General features: G+C 23.9%; 1 protein-coding gene across 2 annotated transcripts in view; it reads left to right on the top strand.

Moving 5' to 3' along the window:
- The first annotated feature begins 1086 nt into the window (after positions 1-1086).
- The window catches only part of LOC113548112 (serine/threonine-protein kinase tricorner), a 121719-nt gene continuing 106361 nt past the window's right edge, over positions 1087-16444 (top strand). The window contains exons 1-2 of one of the 2 annotated variants that reach the window (XM_026948795.1): positions 1087-1321; positions 1451-1573. The gene's annotated coding sequence lies outside the window, so the exon portion shown is untranslated. Of the gene's footprint in view, positions 1322-1450; positions 1574-2655; positions 2660-16444 lie in introns of those variants that run through there. The other variant, XM_026948796.1, reaches the window with a different exon arrangement.

The raw sequence follows: 16444 nt of genomic DNA, 5'->3' as shown, positions 1-16444 counted from the left end.
TTGCGCCTATGACTATAATATTAAAGTTAATATATTTGAGAAGAGAAATGAAAAATAAAATACAATTATAATATTATGTAACATTATAAAATATGGTATTCTTGTCCTATGTTGTTCACCGCATATTTCTACATGTCTTTGCTGTCTATCTCTATCACACATATTTTGAAACTTGATCTAAGAGTATATGATCTACCACATACATTTTATACTTAAAATATAAATAAATAAATGTACATATAATTATACTATTATAGTATAAATGTACAATATTTAATAATATACAATTATAAAAATAATGAAATATAAATCACCTATAAAAAAAAAATTATCATCAAATGCATATTATTATTTTCGTTATTTAAATTAGGTACAACATAATTTAACATCTCATAAAAAACACTCAATGTGTTACTTACAGCAAAACTAAGCTACAATTGATTATCTGTTCACAATAATTGATAGACCCTTGTTTTATTATAGTATTTTATTATTAATATAGAAGTAATATCATCAAGATGAAGCTCAATCGTCATCATGGTCAAATCATTCAAAATTACCATAAATGCATAGTAGATGACAAGTCTGCGGTAGATTAAATGCGACACGAAAACTTAAATTAATATGTATTCTAAGTCGTAATATGTATCTACTTTTATCTATTGTTGGGTATAAGAATTTTTTAAATTAGAATAAAACATTTTTAAATTATAATTTATTTTCTAGCCTTAATAATCATTTTATTTTATTACTTATGAGTAATACTACAGTAGTACAGTCTACAGATACATGAATAGACTATTAATTTCCTTAGTAAACAAAGGTTTAAAGGTTATAAGTTTATACCTCGAGTGAGATGCAATACGTGAAGAACCTTTGACTCTACGGAGTAAGGTTTTAATGAAATGTAATGGCAAATGCCAAATATTGTAAATCGCGGTTTTCTTATCGCTTGTTTACTCGTTATCACTTATCAGTGACCTGAGCACCGGTGTTGGCTAACCTGATACCTGAGGAATGCGTTTTGCAGCCTCCGACAGAAAGATAAAACCAGTGGAAATAAAAACCAATCAATAGATATGTAAACAAAAGATGAAAATCTTTTCGTTTTTATCATTGAAAATATTTCGTTTTAGTTTATAGTTAGTTTTGTTTAATTTAATTATTTAAATTTTCAACGTTTGTTCGTGCCGTATGCCATTTAAATTAGCAGTTCGTCCATCAGACATGTTCAGTTCGCGCACTTTATCGAGCTAATATTGAACACTATTTATTTACATTGCATGGGACGTTTTTCCTGATATTTCAAGATCGCTTTCTGGTACATTTTTATACAATAATATTATTACACAGTTATAGTTTTTTTTAATGTTTATTTTTATATTTTGTTTCTTCAATCATTGACTTGATATTTTTTTCTGTTCTTCCAATAACTATTTTTATTTAACAGATCGACTGTCATTTCGATTGTTAAGAAACGAGACCATTAAGCTGGCAGGAGCATTGGAAGACAAGTCAGATTTGGAGGGGACTGCGCCAACCTCTCCAGATCATGTTCCTCCGGATCAATCAGGTATTTAACTTTTAATATTGTACAAGTACTCGGGTAGTAAGTTAATATATAGATTTATAGTTAACGTAAATGCTTTTGTTTACGGATTTTTGAACCACTATATTGCATAGTTAAAGAAGTTTATATTTTAAATCGTTGGAATTTATAAATTTATTAATATTGTAGTAACAGTTTTAATTAAATATTAAAACATGTTTACTGTTTTGTAGTGATAATAATTTGGCTAAAATTTTAATGATATATATAGTTGTTATATTCTGTGTATATATCATTATCTTGGTGATAGCTTATCAGTAAAATATAATCCATATAAATCTTATCAATTTTCTGATGTTATTTTTGTACACATTTTATTTCGCGTAGGTATAAATTAAAATTCTAGGCTTATTTACACTTTATAGGGTTCTAGGATAGCGTTTGGGGTGGGCATCTAGGTTCTAGGTCCAGGGCGCCTGCTATAAGAGGGATCTCATTGATATTTTAATACCTATTAAAATTTACCTTTTATGTAGGTACCTATAATAATTAGTAATTTAAAACTTAAAATCGACAAAAAATTTTTTTAAAACATAATTTTTTGTTATTAATTATTATTAATTTATTACCTCTATGGTCTTGTTAGTTGTTGTTATAGCGTTTTTATATAATTAGAATCCTTATCATTTTACTTTATCTTACAAAAAAATTGTATACATCTAAAAAAAAAATTCGATTCATTATTGAGAAAGAGGGTGGGCACTAATACATAATTTCGTCCAGGGTATCATTATTTATAGCGCTGGCCTATATAATTATTATTTGTATCATAAGCTTGTGCAAAATAGGGATGCTTACCTACTTCATAGATTAGAGACTAGTCTACTGTTATCAGGTATTCTGTTGTATTGTTGATTTATGACTTATTTAAATAATAAATAAAATAAAAGTATATTTGTCTTCTAATTTATTCTATGTCTGTATTGTACACTTATACACTTAGGCTTTGTTTTAAGTTCTAAATTTAAATGTTTATATTATGATTGTAGTAAACAGCTATAAAGGTTTCAATTGAATGTTATAATATAACTTAAAAACTGCTCATTCGGTGTAAGTAAGATAATCATGCCAACTAACCATAATCATCTGTAAATACATATAGCGTTATGCTCAGTAAATTTGTACTGTTTAAATTAGTCTAGGATTTTTTTTTGTTTTGTGTTATCTAATTTGATGCGTAGATATGTTGTTTTCTTCAAAAATATGTATAGTTTCAGTTTAAGTTTTACCAAAATTGGAATTGTTATTATTAGTACATTATTTAGTTTCCTGGTAACATTTCTTACGAATATAAAAATTAATTTAAATCCAATTATAAGTTATATAATAATTATTAGTAATAAATTGTATTATTGAATAGTTATCACTTGTTATAATAGATTTATTTAATGTACATAAGCCTAGTATGTTTTTGATACTTACCAAAAATAATTTAATGTGAATTTGAACTAGAGCATATATGTCTACTTAATAATCTTAATACTTTTAAATTTTAAAATTGACAAAAAAAATGTCTATTGAATATTATTAATATACTATTGTGAAGCCAATATAATATATTTTACTTAATTTAGAATAAAAATATTTAACATTAAAGTTTAAGTTAATTTAATACAAAATTTTATGTTACACTATAGATAGGTAGTATCTGAGTTTTAAATTTAAAAAAAATTTGGAACTAGATTTTTCATCATTATTGATCATCATATAGTTTTATTTTAAATCAAGTTGTTTTTTTTTTTGGACTCCTGGTACCTTAAATATAATATATATGAGTAAATGACAGTGGTACCCATATGAACGGAGTAGGTATATTGCATATAAATGTAATGTAAAATATTTGGTATAAAGATTATAGGTAAGGTACTTATTTGTTACAAATACTAAAATAGTTTTTAAATCTAAGCTTATATGATTAGTATTTAATATAGTTATAATTTATAAATATTTCTATTACTAAAGCGGATTAAATATATGTTCATATGAGGATAGTGGTAAACTAAAATAATGTTTGTTGATTAATCATTATACCCTTCTTTTACTTTAACTACTGACAGTAATCTAAAATCTAAATATTAATTTTCTGATCTACTTAGATATTAAATAATCTTATAAAACAACTCAATAGTTATAGCTAATTATCATTATTTTAAGTTCTTACCTTTTTATATTTTTTCTACTCGCATTTACATTTTGTCTGCTGTTGTTATTTCCCCCTTTATAAGTATTATGGAAAAATATTAAAAACAATAACAGTGTAGTAATAGTCATTAAGCATGTTTGCTTTCTAACAGTTGAACAAATATTGTATACACGGCTGTTTTGTACACTCAAGAGTTAACATTTTATCTACTATTCGTTAGTATTAACTAAGCGTGTGCTTGACTCGTGTTTAATTTAAATTTCGTGCTTAATACATTGTTCTAGTATACAATTTATATGCAATTTTTAATGGTAAGTTCTTTTTATTATCTTGTAAAATTATTTTTTTTGTAAGAACTACGTTTCATTAGGTATTTCTATTTTTATAATATGATATTATAAATTTTGAGTGGAGTTATGAATTGATAATAATGATGTGTATTTTTATTGTGTATGCACATGTCTTAAAGTAGAAACAAACGCTTTGATTTATACTTAGATAAATTTTTTTGTATGAGAGTGAATCTAGTTGACACTTTTGGGAAGGCCAAATTAAAAATTTTCAGTACTTTTCAAAATAATCGGGAAAAACAAAAAGAGTGGGCTAGTGCCGCTAGTGGGTACTGCTTTATTGTATAATAGGTCATTTTGTGTATCACCGTAATGGATGTGATTAGAATTTATTGATATATCATCTATAAATACGAAAAACGATTCTGAGCTGAGATGGTTTGACTAGTTTTGGTAAACTGATTTAATTTATGCCAAAACACGACATTTTCTGTACAGCAGAGCAAGATTTTTAGGTTTTTAATATTTTTCAAAATTTATGTTTTATTCTTTAATATCTTATGAGTGATAGACATTGATCATTATATATTATATAATATTAATTTTTAGTTTTTATAGAAATAAATTAAATATGATAATAAATTTGTTTATGCTAATTTAAATAGAATAAATGTGTTATGTATACACATTTTACATCTTAACATTTAATCGTAATTTTATTTTATTGTAATACAATAAAATCATTTTTGTCAAAAATTTTTAATAAACAAATAGTTTAGTAACAATTTTAGCAAAAAATAATACGATTTGGTATCTAAAATTAAAATACCAGGGTTTTATAATATGAATGTACAATGTACATAAATATTAATCGACATTTCTAAAAATATTTTTTAATTTACGTATTGTATTTTTATCTCTAATAAAGATTTAGGGATTTAATATTTAAATTTTAAATACAATTTTTATTAACGATCAAAGAAGAAATATAATGCTTGAAAAATTATAGCAATTAATGTTATTTTTTTGTGACTTTATAAATTAGATAAATGTTTTGTATGAATCTTGATATTTTGATACAATATTTTATGAGTGTAGTAAAATTTAAATAATTTCTATGACTAAAAATTGCTGAAGTTTTAATCGTTTATAGAATTGTTTATTGTATTCTAATATTTATGATCATTGCAGCAGCTTACCATTGTCGATTATCTACTGTCTACTGGCAAAGTATTTTATATACATAGGATTCCATTTTGTGGTTATGCGTTTAAGGCATTTAGCACATCAATGTCGGATCAATAATTATTAGCAATTTCAAAGCGTGTAGGTAAACTACAATTTTTCAAAAAAAAGTTTGGAATTTATTTGATATTTCCAGTTTCTTGCCCCTTCAATCTGTTAGTAAGCAATCCTATATAATATGTATTTGTTTAAGTATCACGTAGAAATAAAAGGGGCAAATAAAGTTCAAATCATAGGAAATGGATTATTTTCATTTATTTATAGAAAAATTGTAGTTTAATGTTTTGAACAACTTTATTATATTATTTAAATATTCGGTAATAAATATAAACGTATACCTATAGGTATACCGTATTTTGTTACAATCTAGTATTACCTACTGAATGACTAATGTATTTCATTTATTATTCAATTAAAAACATGAAAGTAATTAACTTATTCACAAAATTAACGATAGAAAACAATTCTACCTCCTAAATTCCAATTTTTAATTTCCTTACGAAACAAAAATGTGCGATTTATTTTTGCACATTAATATTGTGTAAGAATTTTCAAATAATTTGAACAGAAAATGGCATAATGTTTAAAAATATTTTAATATTATTTTTTTGTAATAATAACAAAATAATTTGAAGATAAATCGTTATTAGGTATACCGTTAACGTTTGAATTTCTTATATCAACATTTTAACTTTAATTGTTCATAAGTCTTAAAAAATGTGTATGGTTTTATGCTAAATTTTTTTTTAAAATTCCAATATAAAAACATATGAAAAAATCTTGTGTTCATTTTTTTAGTTTTATACATAAATGTTAAATTACAAAATAATTTGCAGATTTTCGTGATTTTCGTGATTTTTATTTTTAAATAATTAAATGTTTATTTAAGAAAAACGGTGAATATGTACTATTGATATTTTTTAAATGTTGTAAAATAACTTACAAGAAAATACATTTGTGTACAATTTTTTAGCGTTTTTATTTAAATAAAAATTAACTTGACATAAAATGAGACAAAATATTTTGAAAATTAAAATTATTCATATAAAATGATATTAATATTTGTTGAAAAATTCAAGTCTGCAGATATTCTTTATTTTTAATAATAAAAAAAATAAAAATCGATTATTTTTTCAAAAATTCGATTTATGTAAGCTTCCTTGTTTTTACCAATTATTTTATATAGTACAGGGGATTCTTGGTTCTGAAATTACCAACTAAATCCAATTTCTCACTAGAAATCACTCTGAAAAATTAAGATTGAAGCAATTTTATTACTTATATACCTATAATTTGTAAAACCTAAAGATTACGCTGAACACACTAAAAGCATACATAATTGTAAAACTAATTCATTAATTATTTCTCTCAGAATCTTCAATTAACTATGACCAATTACAAATCTGTTTTTAAAATTATTATCGCATCATTAAACGAATCGATATATCAGAATTAAAATAATATTACGTAATAATTGGCGGAATCTTATTATAATTAATGTAATTATTTAAAGTATATAATAACTCTGGTTGAATTAGTTATTCAAGTTATTCATATTTAATTAGTTATGTTAATTATTTTATATATATATATATATTAATTATGTCGTATTTACACTTCTAAATATATATGATATTAATTATGTTATATTTTTATTTTTGCAAATTATAGTATGTTTTAATGATTTCATCATATTGCAGTTTGATATAATTATAGAAGCATCTTGTTATTTCTTACCGAAATTAAAATTTTCAATCGTCAAACATTATTTGTAATGCGATTTCTGTTGAAAAAATAATAAATAAATATAAATTAAGGTTTTTTAAATTGGCGAATTTACTTACATAATCTTCATATGTTTTATTGCAATTCTTATCTTCGTCGTTCATTTATTATTTATCAAAATCTAATTTAAATAAATAAAACGGTATCAAGTGGGTATACCTCTCTAAAGTAGGGGTCGAATGGGAGCAATGTAATGGATGCATTAAATTTGAATTCTATGTTATATAATTGTATACCAAAACCCATTCTGAGTGGAGATGGTCTGTCAGCCTAAGGATATTTTATAATTCTAACATAAAAATAATTTGCTAATTTTAATGATTTTGTTGAAATTCATTAAAATTTTAACTTCACACGTTTATATATATATTTTTTTTTATGGATTGACTCTTAATAATTATTTAAATATTATTAATAGCAACTTTTTAGCAACCTTGTGTTAATTTTTCCCAAAATTACCCAAAAGAAAGCTTCTAATAAGGCCTTACGGTCTAAAATATAAATTAAAAATTGCATCGACTTTGCGGTATGACCTAGTCATAAGTCATGTACTATAGTTATAAATTTATAGTAGATAGATATTAAGATGATTATCTTTCACTAAAAATGGTAGTCAGTGTATTCAAGGACAGTTGAATATTATTTTTTTTTCAACTATCAGTATGTAAGTATGTAACCATTACCAAATATAACTCAACATATGTATGTAACAATATGTAATTATTAGTTGTGTAGCTTATGGTTATATGGGTTAGTGCTATATAATTATATTACAAATTATAATATTACTTTTCAATATTCTATTATAGAATATAATAATAGAAGGACGGTTAAAAAAATGTCATATTTTAATTTTAAGATTTTTTTTTTAAATTTTTTAATTTGTTGTATGAAATAATATGGTTGAACTTATTAATATTATTAATATCTGTCCTTGTTATCTACCTACAGTATAGACTACAAATTAATTTAAATGATCAACGATTTATATATTAATTTAAGTCAGTAATAATTAAGATTATGTTTAAATGTTCAATTTTACCTAACCAAGAGAGAAAATCCGTCTTTTACCTAGAGTTCAAGTGCTATAAAATATGTTGACTGTATGTCAGTTAGGACAGTGCAGGGGTATTTAAGATTTTGTATTTGTATATATATATATATAGTTATCCAGATGAGTTTATCACACAAGTAGTTTCATTTAAGTTGTTAACTAATTAAACACAAAATATGTTGCCAACATTATATATTATCGGTATGACTGTAAACAACCCGTTACCAAATAATATGTTTTGCTAGAACAAAATATAGGTAACTGTTATTATTGAGTGTAGTTTTAATTTGAACATTTTTTAAATTAAAAATAAAACTCTTTCTTACTACTAATTTGACATATATCAACTCATTTTTAAGTTACTTTTAGTTTTTAGTTACTGACCAATTTAAAATACCTACGGTACTTTGTTAAAATAATTTTCTAAATTGATTTTTTGTTCATAATTCATGTATTGTTTATTTGTTTGTAAAACATAATATCGATAAAATGATGAGTTACTACAAAAAAAGCGCAATTGGACTAATATTTTTGGAAGTGCATACATTGCGAAAAAGATCACAAATCTGAGATAGTCTAATAATAACATAACAATAATCTATAAATATGAACTATATTTGATATTCCATTTGACAACCATTCTTTCGCTTACCCAAATCAAATAATGAGATAACAGTTTTTATTTTATTGAATTAATAAGAACTTTTTAATTCATTCTTGTTTAAACATTAAATAAAACAACTTTAAACTTTTTAGACCTGGTTCATCGATGTATTCTTTTTATTTATTGATTTTGTTTTAATTTTTTTTTAAAATACTATTTTTTTTTAATATTATTAAATAAAAGCAGTGTAATATAAATATAAATCACCTTAAATTAAATATTCGAAAATTTGTGAACAACACAATTCAACAAGCAATATCTAATAATATGCTTAAACTATGCATAATTTATAAATTGTAAGCTTATGTATAGTTTAAACGCTTTGAATAAATATGTCATAGATAAAGACAATTTTTTTTTAATTCGTTGAATGATAAAAAGCATACATCATTTTAAAATCAATACATTCATCGTTCCGTTCAGAATCCAAAATCAATTTTTAAATATATTAGGTTATGTTAAAAATATATGTTTGAAAAAAATATAAACTATGATATTTATTTTCTATTTTTTCTATTTTTTTTTTTTAATAATGATGGTATAAATACGTTTTATCAATCAATCAAGTAACATTTATTTTGAATACTCAGAAATATTTTTTAAAGCCTTGGTGGAATCTATTGAATTTTTTAATGATTAAATAACAGTTATAAAACGATATAAAATTAAACATGATGACATATTTTATTAAAAATAATGATGCACGATAGTTTGTTGAAACTTGAAACTATTGCTGGACTATTATGAAACCGTTATGCTTGAACTATTTTAAATGTCTCACGATAGTACACGTCATATATGTTATTATTATGTATGTCAATAAATTAAGATTTTTTTATGGGATTCTTAATTTTCACGTGAAAATGTATGATAATGAAACAAACCCTTTTTAAAATCGTATAAAATGTTTTCATATATAAGTATATCATATCAATATATCATAAAATAAAAAATTAGTTAAAATAAGAAAAAAATAATTAAATATAGTTATTATACATTTAAAAAAATGTTTTATTTTATCACTAAAAACTAAAAATAAATTATCTCATTAATTATAATTAATATAACTCAATAAAAACATCGTTTGATTATAATAATATGTAAAAAAAGTATAATAATATTTTAATCAATATATAAATACTATGTGAACACACATAATTATTAAAATCTCTTATTTTAAATTTAAAAAATAAAATTTAACATAATATAAAAATAACTATTGCGTAATTTTATTGCAAATTTGTATGATTCAAGTATTAATAATATTGAATTATTGATAATCATAATTTGAATAAGCAAAATAAAAATTCATCCTATCTTAATTATGTAAAATATTAAAAAAAAAATGTTAATAACTGGAATGTAACTTTAAATGATATATAAACAATTATACGCTAATAAACTATCGTTTACTAAAAAAAAAAAAACAAAATTATTGTAACATAATATTATAAAGATGTTCATTATCAAAATGTATTTCCTTATTGAAAAATATTATTTGTTCTTAGCACAAACCACGATTATGAGTTGTGACACATTGAGTTGGAAAGCACCCTAATCACTTCGTCTTAATAATTTGATATAGTTTATATTAGGTACTTGCAAGATTCTGAGCCTAAAATCCTTTGTTTACATCTACGAGGGATCTCCAGAAAGTAAGGTTGCAAGGGCCGTGTAGGACGAAGAGAATTTTGTTTTTCAAAGTTGTCAGTTTGTCACCACGGGTAGATAACGGAATTTCAAAGGGTCCAAACAAATCAAATGCTTCAAGCTGTTACGAAATGTCGTCACATCATCCAAACGCGTCGAATATTTGAAAAATGTAGGAAAGATTAGTTTTAAATTTAAATGATTTTGGCATTGTCAAAAATGTTTGGGTACTGTGCACAATCCCCGAACTTCTTACTTTATAATGTAACATATATATATATATATATATATATAAATTTATAATTTATTTACCTTTTTAATTTATAAATTTAACATATTAAAACTACACACACTACTCTTAATCTTTCCTCTTAACTATATGACTTGAAAACTGTCCCTTGAGTATAGCGACCCGTACTGCTTACTCCACCCAATAAAAACATATCTCTTGGTGATTAGTCTGCTAGACCGTTTCTGCTCCCAATGATTTATCATTATATTCAAATTTAACACACCTTTAGTGACTCATTCGACACCTATGTATAACTAGTAGAGCGGTACCCACTTATAATACTTAAAGTATTGTGCATTTTCATAATTTAAACGTTTCGCTTAGAATTTAAAATAGGGGTGAAAATGTTTGGCGAATCACTCTGTACATATGTATGACATGGTATTGTATACGAAACGTATATACGCATACAGAAGAGTAAATTTCCATAACCACGTGTGGTAAACCAAATAGTGTTTCACGACCGCGATGGAAAGTCGCGCAATAGAAACCATTACGCAGGTGTCCCCATATGTATGTATCATATGTATATATATATATATGTAAAATATGTAATGGGTGTATAATAATACCGTCAAACCGTTATCCTTGGTGGCCAGACTGTAATTTGTATTAGGCTAAGGTCGATACCGTTGGGATCGGTGATGCGTATGTGTGTGGTTTGGTATTTATAATTTTATCATTTAATATAATATACGTATAAAAATATATATACGAACGATGTATTGTCGCTTATGTATCGTATACGTATAAAATAGTCTGAAACAATGGGAGTTGAACTGTGGAAAACAGTTGCTGAAGCGCACGTGATAGGTACGACGGTTGAATGTATGTGTGTTGTATGTATGGTAAATTTTATTTTTCGATTACTTCGATGTTTTTTTAGACGTTATTCAAACAGAAATATAATGACTTTAGTTATTTTGTTGTAATTCAAAAAAATATTATTCGTAGGGACTTGAAGCATTTTGTTTCTACGTATGTACCTATATTATTCACAATAAAATGTTAAAATACAATTTAGAATTTTATGTTATTTATATCACGAACATATTCACACTATTTTGTAATGTGTCAGTATTAATTTACAACAGCTATTAATATTATATGAATTAATTATATAGTATATATTATAATTTATAATACTATTTAATATTTCAATGAGATTTATTTTTATTAAAAATTATGTCAATATACCGATTACTGTATTATTTTTAGTATAGACATAATAAATTATTAACAGAAATATAAATAATTATAGAAAATCCGTAAAATATAGCCCGACTGTTCGTCTTCACTAAAAATGGTTTTTCGTATATTATAATTTACCATTTCACTTACATTAAATTCATCTCACAGTGACTTACTCAACAAAGAGACACACTGAGTAACTACTTTAAAGCAGAGTGACCGTTGATTTTTTCTGCTTATCTCTTATTAGTTTATTTATTTATTTTTCATTTTTTACGTGGTTTATAACCACTCTTACGTACCTATATACTTAGTACTTACATATCATTACACACACGCGTCAGGTGTTGCGGTTATTGAGTTTATACCGCTCGTAAACGCTATGCGTCGCCTGCAAAATTAATTTACTCGCTGTCTGAGTAATAAATTGAATTACTTACTATATCGTTTAATAACTATGTATAACCTATTACTCATATATACACTTGTATATTAATGAAAAAAAAAGTTGGACCGAACTTAAAACTAGTCGTAAGTCAGTAGTGTATTTAGGATTTTAAAGTTATAATTAATGCTGGGCAAAAAAAGTTTTGCTCCCCTTGTTACAAAATAGTACTACACTATAACGTATAGTATAATATAATATATTAATCAAAATTTAATTATGATTAATAAAATCTAAATATTTTACAATTGTGAGTATAATTTATAAATATATTTTTTTTTAAAAATGTAATCTTAAATTTTATGATTCTTTACTTGAAAATCAGAAAATTAATATTAAAGATAATTATTATTTTTAAAATTATAGATATTAGTATCTAGGTTTATTTACTCTTAATAATTTCGATTAATTCATGTACAGTTTCGACGATTAATGTTAATAATTTGAATTATTGTTCTTAATATAGAAATGTGCCACCTCATCTCATCAAATTTTTAACAATTTTCGAGTCCTATTATATACCCGTATGTAATTAATAATTCATATATACAGTGTTTATCATTACTCAATATTGTTATAATATCATGTTATTATATCCTTGTATATACTGAAACCTGCAATCACACGTCATTGTCGAATTTGTAAGATGATTCCAAGCAGACAAGTTCTTCAGTCGAAAATTGTACTTGCTCACTATGTTTTCCTTATCACTTTAGTGAGTTATTGAAAATATAATTCTTGTACGCTTTGGATTTCCCGACTGAGAAAAAACAAGAAATGATTTATGCAATGACCATGTGACTGCGGTTTCCATTAGAACTTAGAAGTTTGGTTTAAGACAAAATCGGATAATTTTTAGGTAAATATTTTTAAGTACTCCCTCTCCCAGTATTCGTATATAACTAATATAACTTAACACTTAATATAACATAATATAGTTTTTGCTAGTTAGTATTATTTGGAAAAAAACATTTAAAAACAGCTTTGTTATTTCATTTTAGCAAAAAAAAAAAATAACTTTAAAGGTTGTAGGTATATATTTTTACATTATTTTGTTGTAATTTTACTCTATATAATATGTGAGTTAATATTTTGTAGGTAAATTTCAACAATGTACTTATTCAAGTAGGTAAAGTAGTTTTTTTATCTACTTTATTTTTTGTTTATTACGTAATTGAGAGGGAAATTTTTCGTATTAAAATACTATTTTCGTCATTCCTCATAATATTCTTTTAATGTATAATACTCGCCTGTTACATATTCAATACATTTTTTGTATTGAAATAGTATAATATGTAAAAGCACAGTTTTCTGTAGAACAATTAATTGTTTCAACAAGGTCGTAATTGAATAGAATATGTTTTGTTATACATGTATAATATTTTGCATTATGTTTATGTTTTTATTTCATGTTATTTAAGAAGTAAATAAGTTTGACAAATGTAATTTAAGTGTACTCTTATTATTTATTGGTAGTTCAATATACATAGTCTATACAATTGTTAAACTTATAAGATGGCACATTAATAGTTTTTAAAAAAAATGATAACTATTAATTTTTAATTAATTAATAAAGTATGAGTTAAATATTAAATTTATAAAAATTGTTATGTTTTATATTATATAAAACAAAAAAAACAAATAAAAATCATCAATAACTAATATAGATAGAGTGGAATTTTTATTATTCCAATTTTTATTATTTATTAATTTTTATAATTTTAATTTTTCCATATATTATGTTCCATGGTTACGGTCAGTTTGGGGAAGTTAGATTATAAAAATAAGAATTAGATCAATGTTAAAATATTTATTTAAACGATTCAAGTAGATAAATAAATAAATTAGCATAAGTGATAACGATAAACGAACACATTATAATCGTTATTATAGATACCGTAACTATACCGATGCAGGAAAAGTAATTGTCTACACTTTACAAGTGACGAGTGATATAATTCATTTGAAATGCTCAACCTTCACCTAAAACAATTTGTGCCAAATCGTGTTGTTCTAAAAAGATTAATGTTTTGAATAGTTTTTTTTATTTTTTAAAAGCTAAATGTTAAGAACTGAAAATAGATTTTTAATCACCTTTTTCTATACAGTTTATTGTTAAAATAAATAATGTTACGTAAATACAATTTATTTATTAAATTAAAATAAATCTATAAACTTAAATAGGTGAGCCACTAGCCAGTGAGTACCGCTCTGCTGTTCAATGGGCGTTAAGTGTACTTCGTTATTGAGTAGGTCACTGTAATGAACGTGATAAATTTGAATTCAATGATAAATATCATCAAATAAATACGATGAACAACGATTCTGAGAGGCGACTGTTTGTCAACATTTATTTCTAAGGAAATTTTTCTATATACGAATGTTGCTAGTTTATGTATTCTAACATTAGTAGTAATAAGTTACTGTATTTACCTATATACTTTATTCTTTTTCGTATAAAAGTATATTTTTAATCTAAGAGAATATATTAAATTAATATAAAAGCATATGTTTTTCATATATATTTTTTTGTTTTTAAATATACATATATTGGAAGAATATTTTCAACTTTCTTAGAGAATATTAGTATCTTATTTTGGCTATTTAAACTTTAATGGGAATATTATTCCGGCCTTTAGTAATAAAGTAACAGTTGTTACTTATAGATATAAGTCAATACCGATACTTTTTTGTACGACGAGAATAGGCTTATGAAAAGGTATCAATAGCATACAAAATAATTACAGTGGAGCGTCGATTATCCGCACTAATTGGGACCGAAGGGGGTGCGAATAATGTAATCGTCGTAAAATATTATTATATTTTTGAAATTATTTAATTGGCGAGGGAAAACTTATGACATTTTTTTTTCTTTTACTTAAAATAAAAATTTTATCATTATGTCAGAAAAATTAAAAAAAAAAGTAGACAATTTAAAATATCTATAAATAGCACTAAAAAATAATTCAAATTTTTTAAAGTTTAGCAAATGTGTATATAGATTTTTGGTAGCAAATTAAGTTTTATAGAAATATGTTTTTGAATTACGGGCTTGGTTATGTGTTAAATATTCCGTTCCTTAATTTTTATCTTGTTTTTTTACGATTATATGAATAGTTATAAGAATTTTTAAATCTCCAGTTTTAACTAGATTAAATTTGCTACCTTTTAGAAACTATTCTCGATGTTAAAATCTGAAGCATTTATATAACTCTTAAATGCAACATCAGACACATATAAAAAAAGAATAAATTATTGAAAAATGAAAAGTCTTAACATTTATTGCTCCACTCAGAATTTAAAACTACATTTCCAAAATATTATTAACATCCAAGTAGTAATATATAAAAAAGACATGTAAAACTTTTTCTGTGGAAACAAATAGTAAAGTAACAAAAACACTAATCATTGTAAACCAATATAGGTTATTATTCCTATCGCATCTCTTGAAATCTAATAAAGTGAGTATGTTTGTGATGCAACATTGCATGTATTCAACGTTGAAAGTCTGAATTTTTTGTTTTTACACCTTTTTATTTGAAACACAATTTATAAACATTTATTCTGTTTTATTTTTTACTTTAAATACGTCACTGTTAAATTGATTATTGACAAAAACTCTATGCTACTTTATAATTGTTGAATACTGTATGTAGGTACTAAATACTAGATATATATTATATGGAGCCCGTAGTTTTTGTCTTTTATATACAAGTAGATATGAACAATTATCTTTTCATGTTTACCTGTTAATACAAACATATTACGTATACACATATTATATTTTAACAACAGCATGGTGTCATATTGTTTTTATAAATAAATGATTATTTAAAAATTATAATGAAGGTGTAATGTATTTATCGACTCTTATAATATTTCTTAAAATTATCGTGTTTTTCTTAAATTTTCAATGTATAATTATTAAATCGATAGAAAATTGTACATACGTAATAAAATAACTATTCTACTACTCATTCTCACTGAGTATTTTTCGAGACAAATAATATTGTATGTACTTAATATTTATAGTTATTGATTAACAATATAGTTAATAACCTATCAAGTAAATTATT

This window comes from Rhopalosiphum maidis, chromosome 1, assembly GCF_003676215.2.
Source record: "Rhopalosiphum maidis isolate BTI-1 chromosome 1, ASM367621v3, whole genome shotgun sequence".
NCBI lineage: Eukaryota > Metazoa > Arthropoda > Insecta > Hemiptera > Aphididae > Rhopalosiphum > Rhopalosiphum maidis.
The sequence above is the reverse complement of the archived record's forward strand: the minus strand, read 5'-3'. Positions and strand labels throughout refer to the sequence as shown.